The following is a 25,284-nucleotide window of genomic DNA, read 5'->3' on the forward strand; positions in this document are numbered from 1 at the left end:
TGCAGACTAAGCACTGTAATTTAACATCAGCTGTCTGCAATTAAAGTAAGTTCGAATCTCGCCAGGCTCAAGGTTGACTCAGCCTTCCATCCTTTCTAAGGTAGGTAAATTGAGGACCCAGTTTGTGGGAGCAATAAGATGACTTTGTATAAAATATACAAAAGTATGAAGGCTATTGCTTAATGCACTGTAAGCTGCCCTGAGTCTCCGGAGAAGGGCGGCATATAAATCAAATTAAAAAAAAAATAGTTTACTGCCAGTGGGCAAAGTAGATAGTATGCGAGTTCTGAATATGAAATGTAATATTTCAATTTGAATATAAGTGAATTGAGTTATAGCATAATTTAGTAAATAGTTCCAATCAATTGTCCTAAAGGTGCTTTCCCCCCCTTTTTTATTAGTTTAGAATATGACATATAAAAGAAAATAGTAGGAAAGAAAAGGGAGAGAAAAGGGAAGGGAAAAGTGTAAGAAAAGGGAGGAAAAGAAAGAAAAGGCGTTGACTTTGACTTCTGACCATTTGCACTTGCACGGTGCCATGTGCTTCCATCGGCCGTTCTGTATGGCAAGTATAAAAGAATACCATTCATGGAAAGACTCTGTCCTTGCAGTTCAGCAGAGGTGGAGACTGTGGATCACATGCTTCTTAGATGTTCCTTTTATACAGAGATTAGGAAAAAACATATTCTGCCAATAACTGCACAACTGGCCACTCCGACACTACCTATCTTCAGTGGCTGCACACCAGGATGAACAGTCCATAACTACAGCACAGGTGGCCAGATTCTGCACAGCCGCACTGGGAATTCGTCACAAATACGTGTCTTCTTCACCATAGCGATGTATATAACAATTGTGGCTAACCCTTGCACTGCTTAGTCATTTCCCTTTTAGGGTTGAACCAGGGGTGAAATCTAAAATGTTTTGCTACTGGTTCTGTGGGCGTGGCTTAATTAGTGGGCGGGGCTTGGTGGTAAGGTGACTAGGTGGGCGTTGCCAAGTCAATGTCACTTCTTTGCCCTTTTTTAACCTACAAAACAGAAGACAACACAACTGGCTCACCCACAATGTAAAAGCAGCTGTGCTAGACCCAAAATGGCCCCTGCAACAAGCAGGAACCTCATACAGCCACAAAAAGCCCAAAAAAACCAACTTTCACACTTTACACACACAAAATTCCACATACAGCTTTGTGAGATTTTGTGTGTTTGTGTAGATAGAGTGAAACACTACAGAAACACACTAAATCTCAGAAAGCTGCACAAATATTATTTTATTTTAATTTATTTTTATTTTTATATAAAAGCAGCTAAATTTAAAACTTCCTAAACTTTAAATGGCTGGGTCTAAAAAAAGAACAACTAAAAAAAACCCCAATTAACTATTTTTTTAAAGCTCCCAAAGGGGAAAAAAACTTACCCAATAGAACAGGGGTCTCCAACCTTGGCAACTTTAAGACTTGTGGACTTCAACTCCCAGAATTTCTTAGCCAGCTTGCCAAGGCTAAGGTTGGAGACCCCTGCAATAGAAGGTACAAGGCAGGCAGGAAGGCAGGCAGGCAGGCAGATAGAGCTGCTCACTGATGAGCTTGATTGCAGGCAGGGAGATTCAGTTGCTTGCTGATGCAATAGATTGCAGGTATTACAGCAAGCGAAGCAAGGCAGGCGTTGTGACCAGCAGCTAAGGTAAGCAAGCTGGAGGCTGGTGGGGGGGAGGGATTTTTGCTACCAGTTAGCAGGCAACTCAGCTGGGATCATCAGAGCTTGCATCATCAGAGCCATTTAAAAGAAAAAACTTTTTTTCTTTTAAATGGGTCTGACGATCCAAGCTGAGTTGCCTGATTAGCAGGCAACTCAGCTGGGATCGTCAGAGCTTGGCTCGTCAGACCCATTTAAAAGAAAAAAAAGGCTCTTATGATTGCGTGGCTCAGCTGGGCATGGGAGGCGGGAAGGGATTTTTGCTACCGGTTCTCCGAACTGCCCACCGCCATCGCTACCTACTCGCCCGAGCCGGTCCGAACTGGGAGCATTTCACCCCTGGGTTGAACCCACAACGGGCCACACAGTTTAGGGATTGCAACTATCGTATTGTCAGACTATGTATAATGGACACTGGATTTTATTATAGATTTAGTTGTTATTTATTATTTTATACTAGAATTCTTAAGCGTATATATACTGAGTGCTTTTATTTGTTTCTGGTCTAAGACTGTAATAATAAATTGAGTGATTGAGTGATTGATTGACTGACTTCTGACCTTTGGTGCAGTAGAATAAGATAATAACCATCAAGCCTCAACTTTTTACTTTTACATAATAGTATGAACTAGCCATTTTATACTATTAACTATTACCATATAATAATCCAAAATCAGTCTCATTTATTTTTCTACCTCAAGTACAAAGTCCAGAAGCGGTTTCCAAGTAGAAATAAAACTAATTGTGTTTTTTTCTTTAATCGAAGCAGTTAGTCATCTCTGCTAACTTCATCAGCTTCTGCAACCATTCGTCCATTGTGGGAATCAATGTCTTTCTATTTTTATGCGTAAGTACTCTTGCTGCCATCAACATATATAACATCAAAGTTCCATTTTTCCCCCAAGACTTTTTCCATTAAACACCACCACCATCCCAAAAAAAATTGCTGGTTTTATGTTTATATTCACTTTGAGAATCTCCAATATTTCTTTGCTTTGTCACATGTCCACCGTAAATGATAAAATTGTTTACATTTGCATTTCCACCATTCATTTGAAATACTTTTATACAATCTTGACAAAACTTATATGGGTTTAAATACCAATGATACATCATCTTATAGAATTTTTCTTTTAAATTATAATTTAGTGTAAATTTTTAACCTTTCATGCATGTATTTTCCCATTATTCAAGCATTATATTATATCCAAAGTTCCATGCCCACTGAATCATGCAATGTTTTACATATTCATTTTCCAAATTCAAATTCAATAACAATTTATAGATCTTAGCAATAATATATTCATCATTATCATGCAGTAGGATTTCTAATTCATTTTTCACAAAGTCAGACCCATAACTCTTTTTGTCTTATTTAAATCTTTCTTTCAGTTGTAAATATGTAAACCAGTGGCAGACACATCCTTCTAATTCTAACTCCTCCTTAGACTTAAAGATAGGATCACCAAAATTAAAATATATTATTTGACTATAAGCCTACCACTCTGGTTTTGCTACCATTTCTTTTCTTAAAAAAAGCTTTCTGGAGGAACACCCAAAGATGCAAAGACTAAACAAAGTCCAATTGCTTTTTGAAAAAGGACCTTTGAGATAACCATGACCTGAATGACTGAGAATTTCCATAGATGTTCCAATCAATTATTTCTTTCTCGTCTATTAAAGTGATTAAAGATATAAAAATGCAATAATGTTGTGCACAATGACAAGGTGATTATTTATGTAGCTTAACAAGCATTAGAGAAATAATTCTGATCAAAATGAGCTTCTATTAACTATAAAATTAACATCTTGAAAATGTACTGAAAACATAAATATGTGCCACACACACTTTAAGTTAATATCTCACTTAAAACTGATGAGGAAAGAATCCCTCAAAACAAGCCTGGTTTATATTAACTACACAGAAATAGACATGTGGGGGTTTTGGCATGAGAAGAAATTGAATCAATTGAAAAGTTAAATTAATTCCTTCAGTATGCTCCTGAGAACTCTCTGGAGAAGGTTCTAAAGCTGGGAACGGTAGAAGAAAAAAGGAAAAGGATTACCACAAACAAGGTGGATAGAATCAGTTACAGTGGTAATTGGTGCATCGTTGGAAGATCTGAAAGAACAGGGTAGGAACAGATTGTCATGAAGAAAACCTTATCTCTGTAGTCACTAAGAGTCAACAGCTTGATGGCACATAGTCAAAATTTCAAAGAATAAGCAGAGACACAAATGTGAATTATTGGAGGACTATTCATAGCTGACTCATCTATTGTTTTATTCAGTTAATTCACCTCTGAATAACATGTTCATATTATTTTATGCATATTATTCATAAAATAAACAGCTTAAGCTAAGGTATTGTCAGCAACTTTACACCACAACTGAGCATTTTTCAATTCTCTTACTGCACCTCATTTTCTATTCTATTATTTGAATTTTTACTTCTCTTCATTTGTGTCATTTATTTTTCCTTTCCTTGCACTGTTAGTTTTTCCAATACCTATCAGCTTTTCTTCTGTAATATTTACCTCTAATGTTTAGGAGACATAAATTTACTCTTGATTATTACTAATAATATGTACATTTGAATGATTTCTTAAAATAGAGACTATTTATGTTCAAATGTGTATATTATTAAGAGTAAAGTTATAAATCTCTCTAAACAGATTTTATTACAAACTCTGTATTAAAATGATAACATAAGAAAAGGTTAGCAAATAGGAGAAAAAAGAATATCTTATTTTATGCAGCATTCTTTTATAGTTAAAATATATTAGAATCAGTCTTTAGTATAGGTATGTGGGTGTAGATAGCCAGATAGATATATAAAATGAAGCATGGTTGAAACTGAGGGTTCCTTGGTGCTCTCTGAGCTTGCTTTCTCTTCTTGCAGAGAAAGAGTCTTTGACTTTCTTGTAGGCGAAGGAATGCTAGCACTAATGATATTACCTAGCATGGGTAATGAAATATCTGCAAGAAAACAAGCAAGCTCAGAGAGTACCAAGTCTTAGACATAGAATAACTTTATTGTCACTTTGAATGTACACTAATCGGCATACATTAAAATGAAATCTCATTGCATACAGCTCTCAAAGGGTCTCCACCTCCAATATACACTAAACATTATAAAATAAATAAATACAAGATTATGCATATACCCAGGGGTGGACTTCAAAAATTTTAGCAAGGGGTTTTCTGCCCAATTGCTGGGTGAGTACAGCCATGGTGGGTGTGGCCTAGTTTGCCTCCTGCACCACGGGAAGGGGATGTGTTTTTGCCCTCCCCGGGCTTCGGAGGTCCTCTGGAGGCCTGAAATGGGCCTATTTCCAGCCTTCCTGAACTTCTGGTAGGCCCATTTTTTGCCCTCCCTGAGCCTCTGCACGCATCCTGACCTTACCTCCATACAAAACGGGTGCCTGACGACTCCTGGGAGGGGCGGGTAGGATGGGTGGGGCCAGCCAGTAGTGGGATTTGGGGGTTCTCTGAATTGTACAGAATCTTAGATAGAGGTTCTCACGAACCCCTGCCAACCCCCAGCAGCCCACCCCTGCATATACCCATATATATGTCACAGAGAAACAACAGTCTAGTTCGGATGTATACATGTGCATGGTGAGAAAAATGAATCTTGCAAGTTTACCAGACAGATGGCATAGGGATCAAAGATGTTACAGAATCTGATAGTCCTGCTAGAACAAAACCTCCTGTTTTAGGGAGCACCAGAAACAGACCATGAAGTGGCTGTGTGGGGTCTCAAACAATGCTTTGAGCTCTACGCGTATAGCGCTTATAAGCAGTATCCTGGATAACAGGAAGTGAGCTTCCTATAATCTTCTTGGCTATCCTGATCACTCTCTCTGAATGGACTTTCTCTCTGAGGCACTGCAGCCTCCAAACCAAACAGTGATGCAGTTTGTTAAAACGCTCTCAATCATGCCTCTATAAAAAGTGGCCAGGGCAGAAGGAGAAAGATGTGCTCTCCTCATCCGATGCAGATGCAGGAAATGCAGACACTGGTTTGTACTGGTGGATCCCACATTTCAACCCTGAGCCACAAATATTCTCCTTTATGGTTGAAACTACCTAATTCATTTGGAAAACAATTTGATTAGTACTGCTGTTACCAGACAGAAACAGCCTTCTTTTCCAAAACCAATTTCAACTTAATTGCCCTCCTCTTGATAGGAACATAGGAGTTATTACTTTCCTGGTTCTGCCAAGAAACAAAGTGAAGCAGTGCTCAATCCTTCCAACTAGTAAGAATGGCAGACTTACTGGCACAAACTCACCTCACATTCACATTGCAATAATAATAATAATAATAATAATAATAATAATAATAATAATAATTATTATTATTATTATTATTATTATTATTATTTTATTTCTATACCGCCCTTCTCCTGAAGGACTCAGGACGGTGTACAGCCTATTTAAAAACACAGACAAAACAACAATATAAAATTTAAAATAATTAAATAAAGTGGCTCAAATTTAAAACCCCAATAAATTTAAATACCCCAATTTAAAACTATTGTGTTGATAGTCCGGCCTGGCGGAACAACAGGGTCTTCAATGTGCAGCGAAACACCCGGAGGTCGGAGATCTTACGAATTTCCGGGGGCAGTTCGTTCCACAGGGCTGGGGCTCCCACAGAGAAGGCCCTCCCCCTGGGCAATTGCCCCCTGGGCAATGGCCATGTCCAGATCTGTGACTAACATAATAGCATTAATGCCTGATTTAGCCACATCCTGGCCCACATCCACCCACAGTGAGAGTAGCCCATACCTCAGCATAAAAAATTGAAAATTAACCCAGAAAGTGTGTGGAGAAAAGGAATTACTGTAATCAGATGAAGAAAGAGAATGTGTTATCTGGATAATTTAGTTAAACAAGCAATAAACAGCTAACATCCAACTGCCTGGACCAAAAGCTACCATAAGCAGCCACAACCCTGCTTAACTCCTACCTGGAGCTTTGCTTAGTGCCCAGCAATAATCTTGCTTAGCTTGGAGTTTGGTTGGAACTTGAAAGCAATTCTTCTTTGCAGCTTCATATTTATATAAGAAATAATCAATCTAAAGCAACTCAACATTCTTAATATAGGCAAGAGAATCTTAAATACAATAACTTATTGTAAGAATGTAAAGAGATGAGGAAAAACTGCATTAGTGACATAGCTATGCCAGTACAGTAAAAGCGGGACGTGAATATAATGGCAAAGAATGAAACATAATTACATTTTGTACAAAGCTTTCATCCAAACTTGTGAAGTGTTTGTGGAGTGAATCAAATCAGATTCAAAAACTACTTCCTCCAAATCATCCTCATAATTTAAAAAAAAAATTCAATAAAGAAAAAAGAAAAAAAGTCTATCAAGGTGAATCATCTTATTTAATGAACTTATTTAATGAATAGCAGAAATTATTTAATCAATATGAGGAATTATTTTACTGAGTATATCTAGTCTAATGAAACAAAGGAATAGGGGTGATATGATAATCTTCCAATATTTAAGCGGCGGTTATAAAGAACGGGTAGCAGGGGTCAACCTAATTCTCCAAAGCATCTGAAGACAAGACAAGAAGTAACGAATGGAAACTTATCAAAGACAGATCCAACTTAAAACCAAGGAGAAATTTCCTGACAGTTAGAACAATTAATCAATTGAACAGCTTGTCTCCAGAGGTTGTGGGCTCTCCATCACTAAAGGACTTCCAAGGTCCCTTCCAACTCTCCTATTCTGTTATTTATTGTAGACTGGCAATTTACTGATGAAACCAGCAATATGCATTTAAAAAAAAAGTTTTGCATTTAAAATTGTACAAATTCTATTGGTTAAAAAATGACATTTCAGTTAAAATTTAAAAAACTTAAAACTTTGCTTGAAGTAAGCAATATACTTGCTAAGGCAGAAAAGTGTGCAAATTTCAACAAATCTAATAAAAATTACTAAAGGTTAAAACTAGATACATTTATTCCTCACTAAATATTTCTTTATTTCATTTTCCTTCCTGTCTTTATACAGTTAATTCATATCTTTCTGTTAGATTTGTTCTCATGGGAGGAGTGAGGAGTGTTTTAAAATTTATTAATGTCTTCCTATACTACTGCAACTTTTAACAGAAACAGGTTGCGTTGTGTAGAATGAAAGGCTGGCAAGTAGACAGTTTCTTCAAATCTCTTTGAAGTATTAAGTAAGAAAAAAAGACCCAAGAGAAACCTACAGCCAAATTTGTCACATTACTTTCATCAAATATTTATGTTATTTTATTGATTTATATAACTGCCCATCTTGCAATCACCACTCTGGGTAGTGATCACAGGACTGAGTGGCGATCATAGGAATATAAAACAAAAAAACTAAAATAATGAATTACCAGCTAAACAATGATACAATAAAAATAGAATGATATATATCTACATCAGTTGTGGGTTGCTACCGGTTCACACCGGTTCATGTGTACCGTTGGTGGAAATTTGGCCAACGTCGCCGAAATGGTAGCGATGGCCATCTGGCCACATCCCCAAACTGGTCACCCATCGCTCATCCCAGATGCTATGTTCATTGCCATGTTCTTTGCACATGTGCATCCCAATGCCTTGCAAGTCCAAAGGGATGCACATGCGCAAAGAACATGGTGGCAACAGCAGCAACTTTTCCCATGGCTACTAAGCTAAGGACAGCCCAGCAAGCTTTGCAGCCATGTGGCTACTAAGCTAGCTGCACCAGGTAGCCCCCTTCCCACCAGCCAGCGGCTCCTGAAGCTGCCTGCGTTGCAGCCGCGGTGGGGATGGGGAACAGCCCAGCAAGCTTTGCAGCTGCTTGGCTACATAGTTTGCCAGGCTGGATGGCTTCAGGCTGGCTGCTTCGCCCTCCCTGCTGCCACTGCCCTCTCCTGCCACCAGCCATTCTCCAGCAAGACCAGCCAGCCGACCAAGGAGGTGGGTGACCAAAAATGGTATGGAGGCACAGGCAAAGGCCTGCGGGGGTGGGAGGCGGGTGCAACACACAGGAGGTTCCTCACAGTTCCTTGGCTGGTCCGGGTTGAGCTGAGCCCACTGCCATGAGCCTGTGGAGGCACCACAGGGCACGGCTGGGAGTGTGCTAATCTTGCCCTGGGGGGGCATCACCCACCCACTGATCAGCAGAGGTGCTCTCCAGGAAGGATGGGAGATGTTTGCTGCTGATCCGTGGCCCCTTGGTGAAGTGGCTCCACATGGCCCGAGCACCAAACTCCGCCGTTGCCACCAACCCTGCTGGCTCGCCGCCAGCTGGCTCCCGAGCTTGGCAACGGCCAATTCCCCTGCCCTCTGGATCACCAGCATGAGCATGGCTCTCCAGGAGCTTGGCAACGTGAGTAGCAATGGTGGCCACCCAACCACTCATTTTTGGTCAATGGGGGCTTGTTTTGCAAAAGCACAGCACAGCCGAGGGCCATGATCAACTGGGCTAGACTGGGCAAAGAAACCACCCGATCCAAGGTAGGGATGCTTTTTTTGGGGGGGAAGGGGGAATGCCATGCCTGCAACTTTTATCCCTCACCCACCCAACCACCACCTGTGTCTGGCCACTAAATTGGGGAAATTCGGGTGTGATTGGTCTTGAATGAGAGGACATGCGCCCTGTGCCCCCCTCCATGCTTTTGCAGGTTGGGGGGCTATGGAGCATAGACCCTTTTTCAAGCCCGTCCCTACCGGGTTGAATCCTGCCTTGGGACTGATACCCCAAACACGAGGGGCACAGGCTACGACCGGGTGCCCTCAACTGTTTTTTCCAAAGGTGCTTTTTTTTTTTTTTTTTGCCTCCAAGAGGCAAATGGACTTTCTGGCTTTTCTTTGAAGACGTTTTGCTTCTCCTCCAGGAAGCTTCTTCAGCTCTGAGGAAGCTTCTGGAAGGAGCTGAAGAAGCTTCTTGGAGGAGAAGCAAAAGGTCTTCGAAGAAAAAGCAGAAAGTCCAGCTGCCTCTTGAAAAAAAAAGCATCTTTGGGACAACCTGGATGACCGAGAATCCCTATAGATATCCCTCATCCTAGCCTTCCTTTCTGATGCCTCCTAGCCTTGCTTGCCTTCCATCCCTTGTGATGGCCACTCTCCCAAAGCTCATGATAGTGGAGCATCAATAAGTCTTCTTGTGGTATCAAGGGAGGGTGAGGATTCGGAGGTGGCACAACCTATGGTTTCCTGATTGCCAGGGCTAATTGGGAAATCTAAGCTAGAGAGACCTGGTCTTTCCCGAACTTTTGAAGCTGGTGAGCTTTGAATAAAAGTCAAAACCTGAGTTTGATGCTGACCTAGAGGTTTTTGTTGGAATCCTGGTTTAAATTTTGGAGAAAGACTTAATTCACCCTAAGCTTGTGACTGCTTTCATCAAACCTTAGAGTGATTTAGGAAGGAAGGAAGGAAGGAAGGAAGGAAGGAAGGAAGGAAGGAAGGAAGGAAGGAAGGAAGGAAGGAAGGAAGGAAGGAACGGAGGGAGGGAGGGAAGGAGAGAGAGAGAAAAAGAAAAAAGAAAAAGACAGAAAGGGAAAGAAAGAGAAAAAGAGAAAGAGAGAAAGAGAAAGAGAGAAAGAAAGAAGAAGAGAGAAAGAGAAGGAAGAGGAAAGAAGGGAGAGAGAGAAAAAACTTTGTGCTATTATTTTTAATTGTTCCATTATTTATCATGGGTTAATATTTTACACTGTCCCTACACCTAGAGTGATTTTACTGCCTTTCTTTTGCCAAGGGCTACCACATTTTTCAGAGATTTACATGCATTCTATAGTCCAGAGCATAAATATGTGTGTGTTTATTTTGTACATCAGGTTGCATGTAAGTCCAGCTTAATATGCTATTCCTGGTATATGATATTTTGTATGTAGAGAAAGAAGCACTCTTGTGATCTTTGACTTTTAGGCTTGCTGTCAAACATCAGCCATTATACTAATTACTGTTTGAACAATATACAGGTTGTATTACACAAATGGCTATTTTATATGTGAAATTATGATTGAAATATTTCTGCACCTATATTGGATCTCACTGTCATGAAGTTTCTCCATAGTTTTAGGTTTGTTCAGTTTCCATCCATTGCGTCTTGTTTTGCCTTCTAGTGTTTTGGAAAATACATTGTCCCCCCTTCTTTCTGGCAGCCCCTTAAAAGCCTGTTGCCTATCACATTCTTGGGCAAAGCATGTGAGCCATTTCCTTCTTTCAGTGGTCCATGAAAGTACATCTATAGTATATAGATAATAAAGTTGAAAAAAGGTGAACAACATTTTTACAGAACTGTAGATATGTTGAGGCTGGATGTGACAAGGAATGGCTGGGAGGGGAGGGGCCAGGCGAGGCACCCCTTGACATCAGTGACATTGAATTGGCCACGCCTACTCAGTCACATGGCTTTTTTGTTTCTAGGTGGTCACAAATCTTCTGATTATCTTTTCCAGGATTTCCCAAGTATTGATGTCAAGCTAATTGGTTTCTAATTTCCTAGATCAATTTTTCCTCCTTTTTGTAAACTGGAAACACATCAGTTCTTTTTCTGTCCTCTGGTATTTTCCTTGTGCTACCTCAGGTTTTTTTTTTAAATTACATTCATTGGTTCTGAAATTACACCTGCCAGTTCCTTCAAAATCCTGGGATATAAACCATCTAACCCAGGTGATTTGTAGTCATATAAGAATATGTCATCCATATTCTAAAAATTCTGCCAAACCATCCGAGTGGGTTGTGATTCAATACATTTTGCTTTAAATAAACATTGGTAAATAAACTCTTTACCATATGAAAAAAGTAAAGTTGGGCAACTTCCCTCTCTTGCCCTTTTGTTACATGATCCAAGTGCTAACTAGCCCACCTAAAGGCTTCCCAGCCCCATTCTTCTCATAACTCCTTTAGCCAATGCCTTCCATATGATTTGGCTGTCTTTTCCACTGAGTATCAGATTCAGCAAAGATGCATAGGAAGGAAGAGGAAAGCTACCTAACTAGCAACATCACTAAATCAATCCTGACAGCACTGGTGATTGGATTGTCAGAAACTGACAAGTCATTCCACTGCTTCATTTTGGTTTCCTTGACCATATGGTTCAACTACATTTTGTTTCTTAGCTTGAACATTTTGCTTGCATGTTGTGATGATTTTAAATTGAACTTGGTCATAAAACTTACAATCTTCCACTTTTATATGAGTGATTGGTGCTTAACTTGGTTAATCCTATTAATGGTTGTCCATTAAATCTAACTCATATTATTTAGTTACTGATTGCATTGTTGCTAAGCACTGTCTTTGCTATATGCTTCTATCTATGAAAGTAATACTGTCCTTTGCTTTTCATGCTTAGAGCAGTAAATAGTATGATATTCTGAGCAAATCATTCAATTCCAGTCCATCTCAATTGACTGTTGTCTAAAATGCCAACATAGACTTGATTCATTTCATTTTTCACTATGTTAATTTTCCGATGTTAATGCTGAGTCATAGACAATAAAACAGCAAATAACACAGACAGCACTAAATATTGTTAATATCGTTCTGATATATTTAAGGGAAAAAGGCATATTTTTATTTAATATGCAGATTTTGAGAAATCCAAGTAATTGAGGAAAGGCTGATTACTTATCAAGATCAGAGCAGACATAGAGGCTAAAGGTAGCTCTCCACTGCATTAGGAAAAAATTCTCCATTTATTTCAGCTGTTGTGATTGTATCTTACAAAAAGCAGCATACTAAGTACAAGTATACACTTAAGAGCCCATATATTTTAGCATTAAATAACAATTCTTCAATTATAGAAGCTCATCCAAATAGCTAATTCTATCATTATTTTTCTTCTATCAGGTTCTTAGCTTCATTTTCACATTATACATTCTGTGGAAACAAGTCTTCATGAATATTAACATGCATTTGTATGCATTTCTAATTTGTGTGTTTTAATGTATGTTCACACTTTAAGTAACATTTAAGCAATGTTTCTCAAAGAAAAGCATGTTTATTTCTTTTTAAGATATATTTTAAGATATATTTATATAAAAATTCTGATGTAAGTATAATTCATTCATATCTCATACAATACAGAGCCAAGTGTGTGATATTACCACTGAATTCCTCCTGCAAAAACTACTAGTGTTGAAGCAATTTTTAATGAGAACATAAAATATTATAGTTCTATAGCCTCATATCCACCTCAATATATCAACATTTTCTGTCAATACATATTTACTTGAATTGTTTATTGAAGAGCTTTATCTTATATCTCCTAAGATAACTAACTCAGCAAAACCTGCCCAGTTTTATAGCTTCTAAGGCTGTCATGTGTAGTGACAGGAATAGTAACTTTTCTGACATGTCCCATGATGACTTATGCTCACACAGCACAATTTAAAAGTAAAGAGAATATTTGGATATTTTCACCAATGAAACTTGAAGTTAAATTTTCTGAGGAGAAGGAGAAGGAGAAGGAGGAGAAGGAGAAGGAGAAGGAGAAGGAGAAGGAGAAGGAGAAGGAGAAGGAGAAGGAGAAGGAGAAGGACAACGACAAGGACAAGGACAAGGACAAGGACAAGGACAAGGACAAGGACAAGGACAAGGACAAGGACAAGGACCACCATCACCACTATCTTAAAGTGAGCCTTGTTAGTACAGTGGTTTAGTGCACCCTGTTATTAACACAGCTGCGTGCAATTTCTGCTGGTTCGAATCTTTCCAAGGCTCAAGGTTGACTCAGCCTTCCATCCTTACTAAGGTAGGTGAAATGAGGACCCAGTTTGTGGCAGCAATAAGCTGACTTTGTATAAAATATACAAAAGAATGAAGGCTATTACTTAACGCATTGTAAGCCGCCCTGAGTCTCCGGAGAAGGGCGGCATATAAATCAAATTAAAAAAAAAAAGTGTTCTGGGACTATAGAATTTAAACTGACAGGCACCTGCCACATAACACTTCAGGCTTAAGAACTGTCAATAAGAAAAACACAAAAGTCTGGATAGTGACTTGACCATACCTGGAGACATAAGAATAGAAGAGAAAGAATTAGAGAAGATAGCAAAATATAAAGACCTTCAAATAGAAGTAGAACTGTGGCAAAAGAAAGCGAAGGTCATATCAATAATAATAGGTGCCTTGGGTGAAAACAACTGGAAAAACACTTGAAAACCACTGATATTTACAAATTCACCTTCAGTCAATTGCAAACTGCAGCTTTACTCTACGATGATACCTCTAACACCTTCAAATATCAACATTCCTTCTAATGAGAAGGACTCGATAGGTGTTCTGACCTAGGCTTCCTTAGAAATTAAACAGTACAAACTTAGTCCCGGCAAACCTCTTTAATTCAGATGGCTGTAAATTACTTTCATTTACAGCCTGCAAAGCTTGATAAACAGTCTTTCAGAGGAAGGTTTTCAAGACCCACCTATCTCACGTGGAACACTGCCAAAGAACTAATTTCCAGACACAGGGCAAGGCCAAACTTGGCACAGAGTCACAAACAAAATTTTCAAATCTTGAATCAGCCAGATGAACTACTGTAACTGCTTCCTGCAAAAACTCACATCCCGTTTGCTTCTCTTTTACGTCTTATGGGAGCGGCCAATCATCTCCAAGCCTTACTCCCAAGTCAACCTTGTTTCCTTAATTGTTCCTGTCTCCTGGCAGCTCTGCACATGCGCACACTGGGAACAGGCTCATGCTATTCTTCAGCCTCGTGGATGTCAGGCTCCGGAGGCAGCAAACAACTACCAGATGGCCCCCTCTCTGTCTCCGACTCAGAGACATCATCTGAGCCTTCCCCCGACTCCAGGACTGGCCCACATTCCTCCCCAACCTCCTCACTATCCAAATCTGCTGCCAGATCTGCTGGCTGCTGGTGGGCCACAACAATAGGTGAGTAAAATGCCAAATCCAGTCTAACTAACTGGCTGACTGTGTGAAGTGTATCAGAAAGGGGCATGATGATGTGGGATATACTGAGTATTAGGACTTCATGATGCAGCATTTTTATCTTGTCTGGATTCAGATGTTATTCATAGTTCAGCCAAGTTGATACTTAGATGGAAGATTGCCAAATTGTAAACTAGATTGTTTACAACCATATTCTAGAAGAAACAATGTCAAACCATTTCCATATTGCTGCCAAATCACACAGACATCCATGAAATTACCAAGAATTAAAACTTGCCTTGAAGGAGATTTTACTTTTATACTGTGTTTCTCCAAAAAGAAGGCTAGGCGTTCTTTTTGGAGGGTTCTAATTATTGACTCACCTTGTGGCAGTGGCACCAACAGCCCCGCCCAGCAGGAGCCCACTGCTGGCCCACTTTTTCTGTGGCTGCTTGTCACCATTTGCACGCATCATCCTGGCCTCCGTTTTGTCTTCAGATGCCAGGCATTTAAACACAAAATGGAGGCCAGGGTGATGCGTGCAAGTGGCGGCAAGCGGCTGCAGAAGAAGGTGAGGCAGGTGTCAGGGTGTGCGAGGCCTGGTAAGTAGGGCAGCTCCACCCCCCATCCCCACCCTAGCTTATTTTCTACCTGTGTGTCTCACCCTGGGGTTGGTGGGGTCTTAATTAGGATTAATTTTGTGGGTGGGGCTTAATTTGATCGTATGCACTCAAAAATGTGATAGGGCTTCTTTTCTAGGTGGGCTGTCTTTTTGGAGAAACATGGTATCTGTTTTAATTCTATGTTTTCAGACAGTGTTGGCTAAATAGCCTTGAAATGGAGATGAGCACCACCTTCTATAGTCTGCAACAATTACTGATAGCAGAGTAAAATCCACAGAGACACATTTATCTTTTTTAACTCTTATCAAGTTCTATTCACTTGCCTGCTCTCAAAACTGTGAAACAAGCTTACAAGAAGGAGAGTCAAAAATGAATCACTTAGCTCCTATTTTCAGGTGAGTCCAGTTGATTATATCATACTGGTCCTAGATCTCAAACTTGGAAATATTGTACAATTTAAATTCTCTTCTATGCAACATTTAGTGCACCATTTGTACTCTCTTATAATTAATGCAATTTTGAAATGTATATCAAAAACCAATATGAGCTGTTTCACAAAACCGATTCTTTCTGGCGAACAAAGTCTATGTGCCATAATACTTAATAACAGTCCCAGTAGAAAAATAAAATAAAGCTTTAGCAAAGACTGTAGTTTATGGTCAATTTAATTAACATAAATGTTCTACTTGGATCATTTGGCACAGTAATGCTTTGTAATAAAGCTGCCACTGACAAATACTTCTTTATTGTTTACTTTACAGCTTTATACTCCACCCCCACAACCAGGAAAGCAATCTTCTCTAGAGTTAAGCACCGCCTGAAAAGAATGAACTTCAATGCAATGCAATTGGCTCAGTTTTAATTTTATAGTTTCACTACTCTTCTTATTGTCCAGTGCCAGCATCTTATTTCCAACATGCAATCAAAAAGCTAGAACAAACAGTAACAGACCATTGTAACTGACATTCAGGGAACCCTATTAATCTAATTCAACAACCATATTCCTGAAAAAAATACAGTTAGCATATTTTCATGATGTAGATATAGGGAGGTGGTTTTTAAACTTTCAAGAACACTACTACAGGTAATACTTGGTTAACTACCACTCATTCACAACTGTTCAAAATTGTGATGTCACTAAATGACTGGTATTTATGACAGGTCCTCAAGGGTCTAATCTACCCCCACCCCAACAGTAAAGTGATCATCATCCAGGCTCATAGCAACTGACTCACACAACAGTGGCAGCAACTGTCAGCGGGGAAGCCTACAAGAACGCTACACAGACACAGGCACACACACATTCACACATACTATTAAGTAATGGAAATATTAATATTAAGTAATTAGTTCAAGAAAGAAACTATTTTATTATATAACTATACTATGATGTGGATCACAGTGGTTCTTTTTAATCATTTTATTTTATATTCAACTTCGGATGAAATGTTCAATAATTTTATGCTTGTATCACTCATATATTGGCGAATAATATGGTGGAATTGTTATTTTTCTCTTTTTAATTTCAATATTTTAAATTTTTAAAAATAGTATTTTTAAATAATTCTAATTATATTATTATATAAATATTACTGCATTGAAATATGCATTGAAATAATATAATGCATAATAATGTACAACTTTATAATAAAAACAGCAAAAACCTGTCCAGAATTTCAATTAAACATCATTAAATATGTTGAATATTTGGTAAAAACTTAATTTTCATTTATTTTCCAATGCTCTCCAGGTCTGCCATACAACATATTATAATCTTTCACTTCCTATTTTGTTCAGCCTTCTTTTATATTGCTATAAAAGCAATATTTTCACTTTCTTTGCAAGTTTTATTTATTATTTAGGCACAACTACAATCTCTATTCTATTTATTGATGTAGGTAACAGGTAACATAATAGCTGATGCACTTATGATTAGCATTTGAATTTCCTCACTACATTTAGTTTTTTTAATTAAAATTAATTTTAAAATTAATGGGTGGGGGGGAGTGGGGGAGAGGGAGGGAGGAAGAGAGAGAGAGAGAGATCCTCTGACAGGGAGCATTTTAAGGCTGACGGCCGCAGCCTCCTCCTCTTGGAACATTACCACCACCTCCGCTGCCCTTTTCAGCCCCAGATTAGCAGCTGTGTCTCTACCAAGGGCCACCTGCCCACCCACTGGCCAAGCCGGACTGGACGCCGACCTCAGAAGGCAAGCGGGTGTGGGGGACTGCCAGGAAAGCAGCGTGGAAGGCAGGCAAGCATGGGAGGGCTGCAGGAAGGGAGTAGGCTCCTAGCTCCCTTCCATGCTTACCTGCCTTCCACATGGCCTTCTGCTTGCCTGCCTTTGCAAGCTGGCCACAGGGATGCCAGGAAGGCGGTGTGGAAGGCAGGGAAGCATGGCAGGGCTGCGGACTGTGGACTGGTTCAGGGGCATGGCCAGCCAGCGATTGCTACCGGTTCGGCGAACCAGCCCCAATCTCCGCTACCAGTTGTCCTGAACCGGTCCAAACTGGTAGCATTTCACCCCTAATCAATACAAAAACTTCAGCAAAGCTTAGATTATCTTATTCAACATTATGTAGTATTTTGGACTTAGTGGACCTCTATCATGTTTATATTAGGAGTCTTGGTGGCACAATTGGCATAAAGAGCCTTGGTAGTACAGTGGTCTAAGGCACCCTGTTATTAAACTGGTTATTAAGATCAGCTGCCTGCAATTACTGCAGGTTCGAATCTCGCCAAGGCTCAAGGTTGACTCAGCCTTCCATCCTTTCTAAGGTAGGTAAATTGAGGACTCAGTTGTGGGGGCAATAAGCTGACTTTGTATAAATATACAAAAGAATGAAGGCTATTGCTTAGCGCATTGTAAGCCGCCCTGAGTCTCCAGAGAAGGGCGGCATATAAATCAAATAATAAAAAAAAAAGTTAGAATGCAGTATTTCAGGATAATTCTACCTACAATCTGAAGTTCAATCCTGATAGGCTCAAGCTTGATTCAGCCTTCCAGGCTTTTGAGGTTGATAAAACAGGGACCCAGCTTGTTGGGGGCAATATGCTGACATTGTAAACTGGTCAGAGTGCTGAAAAGCACTTTGGAGTGGTATATAAGTCTAAGTGCTAATGCTAAATGCTATTGAAAAGGCTTGCATAAATTATTATGTCTTTAGAGATGTAATGAGATTGATTCACTTAAACATATGTCTATATTGGATTCTCTAGATGTTCCATTTATGGAGGCATTTTTACAATATTTATATAATTTTGAGGTATAATTCAATATGTTCCGGTGTATTCCTTTCACTTGGAGTTTGACATCTGGACAAATTAAGTAGATTCTATGTGCTATACTTAAAGCTAAAAGACTTGGCCCAATTACTCAAAAGTTTGCTGAACTAATATTATTATTATTTATGAATAAATTACTTATCAACATGAATTAGTTATGGATGAAGCAACATGAATTAGCTATGGTTCCTATATGAAGATTATAATTCTTAATATATAATTTTTACAGTATTATAAAATTATGGAAATAATAGTTTTACTGTCTTCTATATGAATCAGTAATCACTTTGAGTGTTGTGTCCAGGATTCAGTTAAATGTTGAAACTTTTTGAATATCTTTTAAATTATCCCTATCCTAGTTCAAATATTCCTGATACAAGGATTCTAAACAGTATAAAAGTCACATTGAAATTATCTCTGAGTTTTATTGTTGCGGTTCTGTCATGAGAATAAAAGATTCAAAAGAAATTACAACTACTTCTCATACTCTAGTAATAATGTCTTCTTAGTAGAATCAGGGAGGACATTAGTTTCCTGACTCACTTTTTATATTTTCCCTTCATTCTTAATATGGCTTTCTTTGAACTCTGATAAATTCTACAGCAGCCACTATCACACATCTTTTAGACCCTATATACCTGGGACTCATATAGTAAATATAGTAGCATAAATCTATCCATATCCATCAGCTCTTTTCTTCTCCTGAAGGGACAGCTGTCCCCGGTTGGATAGAGTGCTTATATACGTACTTTAATCACTAGATGGCACTGAGCTTAACTGCATTACATTGAATCATATTTTTCCTTTTCCTCTCTTGTTCTTGTTTAGTTTCCTGATTGAAAAGTTTTTTTTAAAGTTTCCTATTATCAGCAAGCTTCTGATTTATCTTCCTTTATCATTTTTATAATTTTCACTATCTCAGAGAGCTTCACTTCTACAAAAAGCATCTAAACAAGACTGGGAAAAAAACGTATTTCAACTCTGCTGCGGGAAAGGGCCTCAACTTTTATTTGTATTTATGCCAAACAACATTATGATGTTTGTTATGTGTATGTTACGTCTTAAAACAACAAAACTCCTATGTACATATTTTCATTTCTTTTAAAAGTATGTTGAAAGGTATCATTAAGAATAAATGTCTCTTATAATGTTTATTGAACAAAACATCTATAGAGGTAAAAATGTTAGTAAATATTGTGTTCTGATTTACTTATTTAAGAAAATTATACACAAGATGGTAGCATTTCCTATTCACATTTTTGATTGATTAATAAACAATATACACATGTAATAGAAGTAAAAATAATTTCCAGATATTCTATGGACAATGATGCTAGTACTCATTTGTTAATATGGATCTGCTCATTAGTCAGCATAAAATTACAGACAGAATAGAATCTGCTTATGTTTTAAATTTAACTACTTTCTGAAGTAATTCAGAAATTATACAGCTCTAATGTAATATCCTGTAGTAAATATCTGTGAAATGACCTCAGGGCTATATTTCCTTCTGCATATATTTTTGTCTTCCTCTGCTTAGAAAATTACTTCATGTGCCATTTTGTACAAGGTCCATAGAATGCTACTATGTTCAAAGCTATATTATACTTAACTGAGGGCAAATTAATAATAATTAATTTGCCTTTAATTACTATTAGAGTCACTCATTCACATCATAGTGACACAGCCAAAAGGATTCCGTAGGCTGCTGCATTAAACAGGGAAAACATTGAATATTTATTCCCATAGATCATATGGGAATAAACGATTCAGAAAATTTATTTTTCAACATGAAAAAGGGAATAGCATCAGCAAAATGTTAGAAAGCTATACATTTAGGACATGAACTTGTTAAAGCTTTGCAATAAAGTTAAATAAAGCTTCAATGAAAGGTGGGTAGATATGCTAATGTAGCTCTTATCATTCTCAATAACTCTGTCAAATACACTCTGTAGACCAGATTAGAAAAATCAATGCCACAGAAGATTAGAACTACCTATATTGAAATTGGCTACAGATAAGAAAATCTGGAAAATTTGATTGTGCTGAACCTGCCTCCACCCTTTGTTTCTTATGCCTCAGTGAAACATGAAGGGCACGCTTCATCTGCTTCTTAATTTTATCTTGTTTCCCAGGACATAAAAAAAGTTTCAATCCCCTTTGTCTAAATACAGATCTTGCATATTTCTGTCAAAGTCATCTCTTTTAATCTCAACAAACTCTTGTATTTAGAGTGATAAGTACCTATAAAGTCAGTGTCAACACTTGACTGCACAGACTTTGTGCGGGATAATTTGCCCCAGTATAATCCTATAAGAGTTCCAGAGGTGCATCCATCATCACTGCTATAATTGAGTTCATCCATTTTACTGCTACTCTTGTCTCTTCTATTCATCATCTCTCCCAGTATGTCCTTAGATACTGGGTCTTGACATACTATACCTACATTTGCTCATTTGTGCCTTGAGTGAGAACTCTGGAGAGAATATTTTTTTATGATTCATAGGTTTGTTCCTTGACTAGCCATAGTATTTCAATAGACATTTCCAATACTAATATACAAAAGTGCTAATACTATTTCTAGCCTACTTCTTCGAAATTAAACTTTCATTTCCATAGAAAGTCACATGTATAATCATTGCCTGAACAATTCTGATCTCTTATTTCCATCTTCAGTGTCTTTCCAGATGTTATGTAATACTATTCCTTGCCTTTTTAACAATTGTCTTAAATTAAGTTCCTAGGAGTGCAGTGCCTGATGTGGTTAAGAGGCTGGGTTGGAGGTTAGCAAGCCTACATTCGAGACTTGAGTGCTGCTGCGGCAGGGTGATCTCCTGTCATTTGCTTCAGTTACTTGATGGGGACATGAAAGGAGCCCCCATGAGCATCCCCCAGCAATGGTGATGTCACCGGGTAATCCTTTCACCCCAAAGTGCCTTAAATGGTTTGGCCAACAAGAATAGGACTGGGAGATTAAGTTCCTTTCTTATATCTTTATTTTTCTTGGCTTTGCCTTCAGTTTTAACAATTTGTACTGTTAAAACGTTAAAATGTTTCCACCATTTGTACTGACATCCATTTTGGTTTATTTGATTTCTTGATCTTTGCCACTCTCTTTTCACATACATTCTTAACTTTCTAATGTAATTCCACAGTTCCTCTGGTTCCTAGTCAATACGTTTTAGAGGTTCCTGATGGTTTGTCTTGAAAGTAATGGGTACGTGCTTAAGGTCACATTGTGGAAACTGTTTGGCTTTATTCTTAAGCATCAGCTTGTCTTGAAACTTGAACATGAACAGTTCCTAATGTGTTTCCCAGTCAGGTTACAGCTTTCCTATTAACTGAGCTCTTTGATTTCTTTGTACATTGTTATGATAAATTTAATTTCTCTGAAAGTCATCTGTCTATGTATATTGTCATTTTGTTATTTGAAAACTGTAAATAAAAATACAATAAAGAAATGATTTAATTGGCAAAAACTGATAATTGCTCTCCTACTTCTGTTCAGTTGCCCAATCTAAAATAAATAAATTATTATAGTAATTCATAATTATTTCTAATGTAGGCTTTCTAGTCTTCAGCTACAAGTTTCCATCAATTACACATTGAACGTGACTGTAAAAACTGTCAATTTTCTCATCTTCTACATCTGCATGTAGACCATAATTATCTAATTCAAGATTATGAAGTCTAGTTGTACCCATTCCTGACTATGAAAGTAATACCATACCTGTTTTATTTTTCACATTCTAAGTAGTAAACATGAAAAAAAAATCAGTTTATTCTGGAACTGTCTTATTCTACTCCATTTCAATTCCCTGATGCCTAAGAGATAGTTGGTTCAATTTATCTTTCATTGCATTGAGCTTTCCCATATTTATGCTTATTACATTCCATGTTTCCACTGAAATCCTATCTTTGCTGTTTCAGAATTTCTAATAATGCATGACCAATATCAGCTAGTAAACATTCATATTACGTCTAGCAGGATCATAAATACCATTAATTCTGAGAGATCCACAGTTCTTCTCCAGGAGCATACTAAGTGTCTCAAACCTGAGGGGCCCATTGTGCATACTATATCCTCAATAATTTTATCTTGTCTATCCCTATGTTTTTTCCTGATAGATGTTGAAATCCTGGCCTTTTGTACCATGGGCATGATACCACTAATGCAAAATAGAAAGGTTTCCATCAGTCGTGTCTGATTCTAGGGCATAGTCATCTCTGTTTCTTGGCCAAGAGAGCCAGGATTGTCCAAAGATATTTTATGTGGTCATGTGGGCAGCATGGCTCTATGCCAAAGGCACATGGAATGCTGTTAACTTCCCACTGAAGTAGTACCTACCTATTAATCTATCTGCATTTGCATGCTTTCGAACTGCTTGATGGGCAGAAAGGTGGGGCAAGTAATGGGAGCTCACCCCATTGCGCGAACCCAGTCTGTCAGCTGTCCAACTGACAAACTCAGCATCTTTAGCCCTTGAACCTTCATGCCCCACTTAATCATATAGGAAAAGAAAATATGAAGCAATAGGAAATGTTCATAATAATTCATTGATAGGGCTGGTAAAAAATATTCACTAGTACACATATGTAATTTTATGGTGTTAAAAACTCATAACTGTCATATTTCCAATGAACTGATAATTAGTTTATAGAAATAGAGCCTAATGTTGATGGTCTGACAAGGTCTGATTAATTCTGCAATTACATTAATATAGGCCATCATTTATTTCCTGTCAGCTGCTACAACCAAAAAGGTCACATTTTCAGAAATTAAATTAAAAAATACACATAACTGAATTCTAAAATAGTTCATGTATTGTAGAAAGAATATGCTAAGATATCTACAATGTGTCTTCAGAACATATATTGTCCTGGAAATGTTGGTTACTATTTTAAATGTGAAGGCATACAGTAAAGCAGCAGTCCCTAACCTTTCCGGCTCCGTGGACCAGAAGTGGTAGCTGTGGGGAGATGGTATCTCACACATTTGTGCCTGCCACTTGCACAAATGGAGCTTTGTGTGCTAACCTAACTAACTAGAAATTTATAAGATTTGTAATATATAGATATATAAATACTTAAGTATATGAAGTATGTGAAGCACTAGTTTAAGCTATGATTGTGCAGTTTTACTATATGACCTTAATATCCATGACACTAGAGATTTTTGACAGTAGAGTTTTTTCAAGTTAGAGACTTGAAAAGGAATAAATGGATAATATAGCTAACCTGTCCCAGTGATTATCTTTTTGCCAGGCTTAGCTTGGATTTCAAAATGAATCAGGTTACATTATGATTTGGGGTGCGATATCGAAATACCAATAGATAGCATATGTCATGTTCTTCAGCTGTTTAAAGCCTTAATCAAGCTTCTGTTACTGTTCTTTTTATATAAATGAGGGTGGGAACTTCTGTTCATTTTTATAACTACCATTTCTAAAAAATGTCAGCAATTTTATTCCAAGATAAAACATGACAACACATACATTTTTGCAAAAGCAAACGAACATTTTAAATGGCAAGGTTCATTACATCAGTTCAGCTACCAGATAAACCTCAGTAATATGCCCTTATCATGTGGAATTCTCAAACAGACTATATCCGTGATGATGAACCTATGGCATGTGTGCCACAGGTGGCACGCATAGCCATATCGATGGGCACACAAGCACAACTCCGGCATGTATGAGCACGCTGGCCACCTGATTTTCGGGCCTTCTGGGTCCACTGGAAGTAGGGAAATAGGCCCTTCTAGGAATTTGGGGAGAGCAAAAATGGCCTTCCCCACCCCCCGGAAGCCCTCTGGAGGCTGGAAACGGACAAATTGCAAACTTCCGGTGGGACCGGAAGGCCCATTTTTTTGCTCTCCCCAGCCTCCAGAGCCTTTCTAGGAGCTTGGGGAGGGCAAAAATGGCCTTCTCCCCCCCCAGAGGCTCTCTGGAGGCCGGAAACGGCCTGTTTGCCAACTTCCGGTGGGACCACAGTAACACAATAATACTTTTTCATACTTCTTTGAATGGAAAATTGTTATCATGGAGTTCCTGGGAAAGAGCCTTCATGATTTTCAGGTGAGAATAGAAAATGAGTCTTGGTACTGTCATTTTCAAGGAACATAGGAGCACACAGGAATCTTTAGTTTCTTTTTCCTAGGAAAGGAGAGGGCACTACATAGCATCCTGAAATATTACATAGTTATCTAAGAAAACTCCCATTTTCCAAGGAGAAGTATGTAAATGGCACCAAAGCACTACTATTTTGTATTCCTTTTTGTACACTTCTGCAAGCAAGAAACAAACAGGCAGAATCAGCCAAAATAGTTTCACATCTTTTTCATTAGCACTTGACCATATCATGTCATGTCTTCCTAAATGTGCGTGGAATTAGAAAGTTGAATGCACATTTTTATTATACTATTTAAAATCCTGATATACTATAATAGAGATGTGCTAAGCATGAAGAAGTACTTAATTTTGACATAAAATCAATCACACCACTACAATCAGTGGTGAAATGCAAACTTTGTTACTACCGGTTCTGTGGGCGTGGCTTGGTGTGGGGGGATAATATGACTGAGTGGGCGTGACCAACTTTTTTTTTTTTACTTTTAAAACCATTTTTTCTACAAAGAGGTTGTTAAAAAAATGCTTTTAAAGCGTCTGACGATCCCAGCTGACTTGCCTGATCGGCAAAGGCTTTCTTTTTTTTTTTAAGCCTCTGAAGATCCCAGCTGACTTGCCTGATCGGCAGAGGCTTTTTTTCCTTTTAAAAACATTTTTTCTATAACCTCTTCGGCTGAA

The 25,284-nt window shown here is 38.3% G+C and overlaps 1 protein-coding gene across 1 annotated transcript in view; it reads right to left on the bottom strand.

Annotated features, from left to right (window-relative positions):
* The window catches only part of CLSTN2 (calsyntenin 2), a 250,974-nt gene that overhangs the window by 125,169 nt on the left and 100,521 nt on the right, over nt 1-25,284 (bottom strand). The gene's annotated exons all lie outside the window — the stretch shown is intronic.

Source organism: Pituophis catenifer, unplaced genomic scaffold (assembly GCF_029215685.1).
Source record: "Pituophis catenifer annectens isolate HBS135680 unplaced genomic scaffold, rPitCat1.0.hap2 SCAF_6, whole genome shotgun sequence".
Taxonomy (NCBI): domain Eukaryota; kingdom Metazoa; phylum Chordata; class Lepidosauria; order Squamata; family Colubridae; genus Pituophis; species Pituophis catenifer.